We start from the raw sequence: 10,349 nt of genomic DNA, 5'->3' as shown, positions 1-10,349 counted from the left end.
TGAATTCCGCTTCGATAAAAAGCAATTGGAAAATATATGTGAATATAAAAGCATGCTGATTTCAATAGAAATTTAAATAACAAAATGACAGCTATGATCAACATTTTAAAAGTGATACAAAAAGGACTGCATCAAACAATTCATTAATTCAGATCTCCAGTTCTGCAAATACGCCGTAGCACGTGGGAACGGTAGACATTTGTGGAATGAATAAGTGAATGAACGAATCATCACTATATAAAAAGGGAACCAACAATATGAAAACACACAGAATCGACGCCACATCATGGTACCTACACTCACGGTGGAGATGGGGACATCTCTGTGACATAGTGCGAGGAGTCCCTGCAGAGGCATTTGGCAGAACAATCCAGGGTCCACACAGTTCTTCTCATTGTCCTCCCTGTTGTCCTATGAAGAATCAGCTCTTTTTTGGGCTGGTCCAGCGGCGTAGCGGTTAAGTTCATGCTCTCCACTTTGGCAGCCTGCAGTTCGCAGGCCCGGATCCCAGGCAGGATCTACACACCGCTTATCAAGCCATGCTACTGTATGTGTTCCACATATACAATAGAGGAAGATTGGCACAGATGTTAGCTCAGGGCCAGTCTTCCTCAAAAACAAAAAAAAAAGGAAAAAAATAACCAGCTTTTGGATTCACTAATAAGGTGCACATTTTATGTTGCTGTTCTATTTCATTGCTTTTTATTCTGTATTATTTCTCTTTTTTTTACTTTCTTGGAATTTATTTTTCTGTTATTTGCTTCCTTGTTTATGCCTACCTTTTCTTCTAATTTAAGATTTTTTTGTTTTGCGTTTTAAGATGCACTTATGGCTGTAAATTTTTTCTGAGTACTAATTTTGTCCTAGCCCGCCTGTTTTGAAGTGAAGAGTATTTATTGTTGTTCATTTATAAAATTCGTAATTTGAGAGTTTTTTTCTTTAAATCGAGTCATTTAAATGAATTTTTCCAAGTGGATCATTGCTTCTCCTCAGCCCCAACCCTCTCCGCACATATTTGCCTTCTTTCGATATTAATTTCTTATTCAATTTCATTATGATCAGAGAATAATCCCGGAATGGTTTCTGCCTTTTCGTAACTCACATGACAATTTGGGGATAATACATAACCCAGCCCTGTAAACGTTCCGTGGGGATTAAACAGTCTCGGGACGTGAAGGAGTGTGCTTTGCGTGTGTGGCTGAGGCTTGTTATTCGTGCGGGGTGCGCTCTCCGTGTCCTTGCAGATGACGCTTGACTTGCTGTGCGCTTTCTCAGACCGTGTTAAAGTCCCCGTCTGCAGTCACGGATTTGCGTGCCTGTTTGTTTAGACATCAGTATTGTTGCATCTGTGCTTTGGGTTGGGCTTGTTTATTTTGTAAACCTCTCTCATATGCCCTTTTTCCATCCCTTTGTTTTCAGCCTCTCTGTGCCTTTCCTTTAGCTATATCTCTGAGGACAGCTACACAGCGGATCTTACTTGATCACTAAATCTGAGAACTCTGCCACCGGTAGAGCAGTTGGATCCTCCCAGAAGCGAACACAAAGAAGAGGCCAGGCATGCCCCAGATTTAGGCGGGCGAGCGGTGGAGAGCAAAGGGCTGGAAGCAGAAGCAGGCAGGGGCTTTAGATGGCCAACCAGCTCTGACCCCTGTGGAGGCAGAGGGGAAGGAAAGACGGCTGCAGAGGAAGAGGTTCTGACGGCTCCACGGGCCCAGGAAAGTTCTGCCCAGCAGATGTGTGCCCCGGAGCCAAAGCCGCCAGTGCCAGAGTCCCATGCCCTGCAGAAACTGCCTGCTGGGGACCCCTGGGACCTGCCCGGGCAAGCATGGGCCTGGAGCAGATGTGGTGCTGGGTCCAGAGAGGTCACAGGTGGGCTGCCAGCCCCTGTGTTCCCATCACAGGAGATCCGAGTGAGTCTCTTACCCCATGGAGTTGATCACTATCATTGAAATACTTAGATTAATTCCTGCCGCCTTATTTTGTTTTCCATTTACTGTGCTTTTTGTTTGTAATTCTTTCTTGGAGTTTATTGGATTAAGTTTTCCTTGTTCAATTTCACCACAAAAGTGATTTAGAAGTTAGACATTTATATTACTCATCTGTCCACATATTTTTAATGAAAAACACTGTCAAAATAATGCATGGCAACGTCTGAAGATTCAAATGGTTCAGAAGACCTCAGCCTGTGAGCAGGAGCCTCAGCCCCATGCCCAAGGAGCAGCCCAGCTTTCCAGAAGAGAATCTTTTGTCCCATGAAGTCTTTTTATTGCTATTCCTATAATTCTAACTCACCCTTTTTGCTTTATCAAATGTAGATATTGTCTACAATTTCGCTAAGTTTGAATAGAGCTTTTGCTTAATTACAACACATCTTATGTTTCTATTCTCTTCTTCCCAACATGCTTTTGTCACTCTTATCAATTTCTCTGTTGTTCATCTCTGAGTTTGTAGCAAACGGATATAATACTTACTACGTGTCAGGCACTATTCTAAGTGTTTTAGATAAATTAATTCATTTAAGGTGGATACCATTAATATGTCTATTTTGTAGATGGGGCAACTGAAGCATAGAAAGATTATGTAATGTGCCCAAGGTCACACAGCCAACAAGTGGCAGGGCTGGGGCTCAAACCTAGAGGGTCTGGTTTCAGAGTCGGTGCTCTCAGCACTATACTACCCTCCTGTCTCTATTTCCTATTCAATCAATTATAGGTTACATCTTTGAGTTAAATCTTTTGAATTCCAACTTCGTAAAATGAGGATAGTAGTACTTTGAACCTCCCTGTTTTCACCTCCCAGCCTCTTTCAAATGTACTTTTACTTTGATTTTGCCAAGATTCATAATATTTGCATTTTGCAATATGATAAACTGGATCTTCTGTAATTCATCTATGGGGTGATTCTACAAATCAAAGGCTAATAAATGGCGTTTATTTTATTATGATTACACGAATCTTGCTGACAGCAGGATGAAGTAAAATGTTAGGATTCATTTCTTTCACCAGGAGACCAACATCATAATCACAAAGCCACTCAAAGGAGAATGTTCCCAAAGTCAACTTTAAATTTATTCTCAAAAAACCAACCTCACCAGTTGTCTTTAGCATACACGGCAGTTTTTCCAGTGTCTCATTCATTCTACATAGTCCTCCAGTTGTCTTCTTCTCAAGCCATCCTTCCACCCCAGCCTGGCCTGCTTGCTGAGTGGGCTTGGCACTTGCAGGGATTCTGAAATTCGTGGTTATTTCTCAGTTTGGACCCATTGTTTTCTTGATCCCACAGCTTTATCTTTCTTGGTTCTTGATTTCTTGGTTCTCTAACTTGATTGATTCTATTAAATAACTTTCAAAGAAAAAGTGTATTAGAGGTAAATTTTCAGAATCTGTGCAGTCTGAAAATATATTTCTTCTTTCCTCTCACTTGACTCAGTTTGCTCGGCTATTGGCTTCCAATCTGGAGATCATTTCCCAAGCCACTCCCAGAACTTTGAAGGTCTTGCTTCATTTTCTTTTCTAGCATCCAGCATAGAGGGATAGACATACAATGGCAGTCTAGGGCTCGCTCCTTTGTGAGGACATCTTATTTCCTTGAATGTACGAAGATGGTATGTCTGAGTCTGAGTATGCTTTCATTTACTGGATAGAGTACTTCAAATTGAAGATTTCATTCTGGGAAATTTCTTGTGTTTTTATGTAATTTCATTTCCTCTGTTTTCTCAATTTTCCATTTCTAGAATTCTTATTAGTCCAAAGGCATAACTTCAAGCTGAATCCACTATGCCTTTCTTTTTAAATTTTCTTTTTGAAGTTAATTTAGAATAAAACTGACTTTTTTTGTGCACATTTCTAAAAAAATCAACATATGTAGGGGCCAGCCCTGGGCCTGAATAGCTAAAATTCCGCATGCTCCACTTTAGTGGCCCACGTTTGCAGGTTTGGATCTTGGATGTGGACCTACTCTACCCATCAGCCATGCTGTGGCGGCATCCCACATATAAAGGGGAGGAAGATGGGCATGGATGTTAGCTCAGGGCTAACCTTCCTGAAGCAGAAAACAAAAAATAGAGCAGGATTTCCAATGGATGTTAGCTCAGCGTGAATCTTTCTCACCAAAACCAAAAAACAACACATATATAGATTCATAAAACCACCGCCACATGACCTGTATGCAGAAGAGCTCCATCACGAAAAACTCTCCCCCACATTCATCCCCCAGTCTTAAGCCCTGGCTCCCGCTGATCTCTTCTTCATCACTATAGTTTTGACGTTTTAAGAATGTCATTTAAATAGAATCATATCGTATGTAACCTTTTGAGACTGGCTTTTTTCATGCAGCATAATGCCTTTGAAAATCATCCAAATTTTTGCATGAATTTGTAGTTTATTCTTTATTATTGCTGAATAGTATTCCACCGTGTGAATGTACCACAGTTGGTTTATCCATTTACGACTTGAATAACACGTGGTTTCTTTCCAGCTTTTGGCAATTATGAATAAAGTTGTTGTAAACATCTCTTCATAAGTTTTTGTATGAATATAAGTTTTCATTTCCCTATGGTAAATACCAGGACTGGGACGATGGGTCATATTTTAAGTAAATGTCTAAATATATAATAAACTGCTAGAGTGGTTTTCAGAGTGACTGTCTCATTTTGGATACTTACCAGCAATGTATGAAAGTTCAAGTTGTCTCCCATCTTCACCAGCACTTGGTGTTTATTTTAGCTATTCTAATAGATGTGCAGTGCTAATCAACTGTGGCCATTTCCCTCATGGCCACTGACACTGGCCATCTTTTTGTGTGCTCATTTGCTATATATACACTATCTTCAGTGAAGCGCATTTTCAAGACTTTTGCCCATTTTAAAAATTGAATTTTTTCTTCCTGTCGAGTTTTGAGAGTTATTTATATATTGTTGATACAAGTTATTTATTAGATATGTGATTTTCAAATAATTTCTCCCATTTTGTCTCTTATCTTTTTACTCTCTTAGTAGTATCTCTATTATTATTATTTTTTTTTTTTTGCTGAGGATGATTGGCCCTAAGCTAACATCAGTTGTCGATCTTCCTCGTTTTGCTTGAGGAAGATTGTCACTGAGCTGACTTCTGTGCCCATCTTCTTCTATTTTGTATGTGGGACACTGCCACAGTATAGCTTGAAGAGTGGGGTGTGGGTCTGCCCCTGGGATCCAAACTTGCAAACCCTGGGCCACTGAAGTGGAGCATGCAAACTTAACCACTACACCATCAGGCTGGACCCTTAGCAGTGTCTTTCTCAGAGCAAAAATTTTAATTTTTATGACATCCAACTTATCAAATTTTTAAAAGGATTGTGCTTAAGCTTTCACATCAAGGAAATCCTTGCCTAACCCAGGTCATGAAGATTTTCTCCTGTGTTGTCTGAACAATTTTCAGATAGACAACATCTTCATCACCCCTCCCAGTGGAACGTTTGGTTGGTTGGATACAGATTTCTAGGTTCAAAATTCTTTTCCTGCAGGATCTGTGGACCTTGTTCCACTGGATTCCTACCTGCAGCGTTGCTGATTAATTGGAATGTCCTGGCCAGCGGTGTGAAGGAGAGCCTAGTGAAGCCAGCTCAATTCTTCCACCTCTGCCTAATCCAAGCTACCGGCTCTCCTAAACCACAGGGCCGCTGGGACCTCCAAGAGTTGGCTTGGTGACATGAGTCTTTGAAATCTGATGGACGTGGCAGGGAGCACAGGTACTGAACTAGTGACCAGACAGCAGTGATGGAGCTCAGGAGGAGGACAGGGGTGTAATGTGACCCGGGGAGAGCTGGGCTATGGAAATTCCTGAAGGACGAGGAGTAAGCTGGATGGGTGAACTGAGACTTCCCCTATCCTGATATTCAAAGTGTGTAGGGACATCAAAAAGAAAGAGATCTGGGGCTGGCAAGGTGGTGCCACGGTTAAGTTCACATGTTCTGCTTCAGCGGCCCAGGGTCCACTGGTTCAGATCCTGGGTGTGGACCTACACACTGCTTGTCAAGCCATGCTGTGGCAGCATCCCACATATAAAGTAGAGGAAGATGGGCAAGGATGTTAGCTCAAGGCCAGTCTTCCTCAGCAAAAAGAGGAGGCTTGGTGGAAGATGTTAGCTCAGGGCTGATCTTCTTCAAAAAAGCAAGAAATCCCTCTAAATGCCTTAGTGGCAGGTGCCAATTGTCTCTATTCTCCAGGCTCTTGGGGCCAGAGACTACCACATCTGTTACCATTCACATAATCCCTGCTGTTTATAATACTCTAACATCCACAGTTAAGTCAACTCTATAAACCCAGAAAGTATAATAATATCCCACTAAAAGACCCCAGAAACCTTAAGGGGGAGGATCAGGCAGAACAGTTAGTATGCAAACCCAGTAAAAGAGACTGCTGGCAGAGGCTGATGAATATCTGATAAAAAATAACTATGAGATTTAAGGAAATTAATTTTTCTAATAGCATAGTTTTGGGGACTTAAAATATCATTATTATTATTTTTTTAAAAGATTGACACCTGGGCTAATGACTGTTGCCAATCTTTTTTTTTTTTTTCTGCTCTATCTCCCCAAACCCCCAGTTGTATATCTTAGTTGCAGGTCCTTCTAGTTGTGGGATGTGGGACGCCGCCTCAACATGGCCTGACGAGCGGTGCCATGTCCGCACCCAAGATCCGAACCCTGGGCCGCTGCAGCGGAGTGTGTGAACTTAACCACTCGGCCATGGAGCCAGCCCCTAAAATATTATTTTTAAGGTAAAAAATAGTAAATAAATTAAATGAGAGATTTATCGCTCTTCAGATTGAATTAATGATGCCACAAATCAAAAGCAGGAGATATTTGAAAGAACAAAGATAATAAGTATAAAGAAATTATAAACTTGATGGAGAAGATAAGATGATTAATGGATAAATCCTGGAGATCTAACATGTGAAGACAGAAATTATGGGACAAGAAGAAGCAGATATACAAGAGACAATCATTAAACTTGAAATAGAACAAATACACAAATTCCGTGAACTGAGAAAAGCCTGCAGATTTGAAGTATGTATATGAGAAAACACATATACACACAAGCACATGTCTAGACCTATTTGGTAAGATTCTTGAATTTTACAGAAAAATTTAAATCGTACATGCCTCCAAGTAGAAAACACAAGTTAGTGACATCAGACTTTTCCTCTGCAATACTGAAAGCTAGAAGACAGTGGAATTGTGTCTACAAATAAGTAAAAAAAGGACTATAACCTAAAATTTCTCTGTCTATTGAAATATCATAAACCTAATAGTATAAGAAGTGTACACAAGGATTTAGAAGATACACCACTCAAGTATCCCATTTGAGGAGAATACTTGTAAAATGGCTCTAATGAAAAAATAAAGATGGGGAAAGATGAAAGAGGAAAGAGCAGTGAGCAATGAACCTGGCTAATATATGAAATATCAAATATTTAACACACACATGCATCCAAATGGCAAGTTTAATTGTATTTATAAAGGCACAAAATGAAAGACACATAAAACAAGGGGAATTCTAACGAGTAAACTATTTCAATAAAATCTACAAATGAGTGATAGGTAGAGGACGGGGAGGGAAAAGCATGTCAAAGTTTCTATAAGAAGCAAGAAGAAGGAGGGGGGGGAATTCCAAGATGGCGCCGTGAGTAGTCCTCTTTGTCTCTCGCCCTTCGAGTCTACAATTATTTGGACACTTATCGCTTGACAAAGGATATCCAGACAGCATCTCAGGACGTCTGAGACACCCACGCGACTATACATCGGAAGGTGGACGGACTTTCCTCCGGGAGGATGTGGAAATAGGTGAAAACTCTCCGACCCCGACGGGCAGCCTAGTACCCGCAAGCGGCTTTCTTCCAACGGACGCCCCCAGAGGATCCACACACATCTAGGGCAGGAGCGAGAACACAACAGAGGAGCGACGGTGGAAACAGGTGACCAGAACCCTACTTAAACCCCCCGCAATTACTCCTAAACGCAGAGGGAAACTTTGGAGTTGCACACCTGAGCCCGCGGGGAGAGTCTCTCCCCGCCATTGGCGGGGAGACCCGGCCTGGTGCTCGGGGCGCCCGGAGGGTCCCAGAGAGACGCCCGCCCCAGGGGACTAGGGATTGCCGGAGATCTCGGAGAGGACCGGGGCGGGGGAACTTTCAAAGGCCGGATCGGCGACCCGGAGGGGAAGCGCCGGAGCTCCGCCAGGCAGCAGACAAAACTCTCTGTCTGCCGGTAGCAGAGGGGCCACGCTGAGCACTCAGGGCTCCCGGCAGAGGCCCGGACAGAAGCCCAGAGGGCGGGGCGACCCCCAGCTGCCGTTGCCCGCCCCGTGGGACTAGGGATTGCCGGAGATCTCGGAGAGGACCGGGGCGGGGGAACTTTCAAAGGCGGGTCCGGCGACCCGGAGGAGAAGCGCCAGAGCTCCGCCCGGGCAGCAGACAAAACTCTCTGTCTGCCATTAGCAGAGGGGCCACGCTGAGCACTCAGGGCTCCCGGCAGAGGCTCGGACAGAAGCCCAGAGGGCGGGGCGTCCCCCAGCTGCCGTTGCCCGCCCCGTGGGACTAGGGATTGCCGGAGATCTCGGAGAGGACCGGGGCGGGGGAACTTCCAAAGGCGGGTCCGGCGACCCGGAGGGGAAGCGCCGGAGCTCCACCAGGCAGCAGACAAAACTCTCTGTCTGCCGGTAGCAGAGGGGCCACGCTGAGCATTCAGAGCTCCCGGCAGAGGCCCGGAGAGAAGCCCAGAGGGCGGGGCGACCCCCAGCTGCCGTTGCCCACCCGGTGAGGCTAGGGATTGCCAGAGATCTCGGAGAGGACTGGGGCTGGAGAGAGTTCCAGAGACCCAGCTTAGTAGCCTAGGGGGAAACCCTACAGGCTCACAGAAGCCTTAGGGAAAGCCTCTGCACAGCATCAGTAGAAGGCACCCAGCCGCCAGCCACAAGGCTGGAAGACCCCAGGGCAAAAGCAGCATAGCTAGGTGTACTAACCACAGACTGTAGAAGATGCCAATAGCTCTCCTGCGACCCATAGAGGACAAGTGAGATTTGGTGGGTGCCGACAGCAACCGAGCGACAAATAAAAGTGATCCCACCCCTGGCCGCTGGAAAAGCCCATAACACCGTTGCAGACCCCAAGGAGAGAGCGCATCTAGGTGGGCAACAACAGTAGGCACCTGCAGCCTGAAGCCCCCCGTGACGGCCCCCACGGCAGAGGAGGGAATCCAAAGGGCCACTGTGGCTACGAAGAGGGGCCCAGGCCCAGTTAGCAACTACGGACAGGGTTCCTGGTTGGTGAAGTATAAACAGCTGCTCCCCCCACCGCAGCAGCTGAAACAAGTGAAAGGAGCAACTAAACTCTATCTCCATGCGGAGGCACAAATCAACATCATCAAGCAATATGAAAAAATACATTAAATCTCCAGAACAGAAAGAAAGTAACAAATACACAGAAATCAATCCCAAAGAAAATGAGATATATAACCTAAATGATGATGACTTCAAAACAGCCATCATTAAAATACTCACTGAGTTAAGAGAGAATTCTGACCGACAACTCAACGAGTTCAGGAGCTATGTCACAAAAGAGTTTGATACGATAAAGAAGAACCAAACAGAAATACTGGAAATGAAGAACACAATAGAGGAGATTAAGAAAAATCTAGATGCTCTGAACAGTAGGGCCGATAATATGGAGGAAAGAATTAGCAATTTGGAAGATGGCAATATAGAATTGTTGCAGGCAGAGGAGGAGAGAGAAGCAAGACTTAAAAGAAATGAAGAAACTCTCCGAGAATTATCAGACACAATTAGGAGATGCAACGTAAGGATTATAGGTATACCAGAGGGAGAAGAGAAGGAGAAAGGGGCAGAAAACCTATTCAAAGAAATAATGGCTGAGAACTTCCCAAATCTGGTGAGGGAGATGGATCTTCAGGTGACAGAAGCCAATAGATCTCCAAACTTTATCAATGCAAGAAGACCAACTCCACGGCATATAGTAGTGAAGCTAGCAAAAGTCAACGACAAGGAGAAAATATTAAGGACAGCCAGGCAAAAGAAACTAACCTACAAAGGAACCCCCATCAGGCTATCAGCAGATTTCTCAGCAGAAACTTTACAGGCTAGAAGAGAGTGGAATGATATATTCAAAAATCTGAAGGACAAAAACCTACAGCCGAGAATTCTCTACCCAGCGAAAATATCCTTCAAATATGATGGAGAAATAAAAACTTTCCCAGATAAACAAAAATTAAGGGAGTTCATTGCCACAAAACCTCCTCTTCAGGAAATCCTCAGGAAAACCCTCATTCCTGAAAAATCCAAAAAAGGAAAGGGG

This window comes from Equus przewalskii, chromosome 9 (assembly GCF_037783145.1).
Source record: "Equus przewalskii isolate Varuska chromosome 9, EquPr2, whole genome shotgun sequence".
Classification (NCBI taxonomy): Eukaryota; Metazoa; Chordata; class Mammalia; order Perissodactyla; family Equidae; genus Equus; species Equus przewalskii.
Note: the sequence above shows the minus strand (reverse complement) of the source record.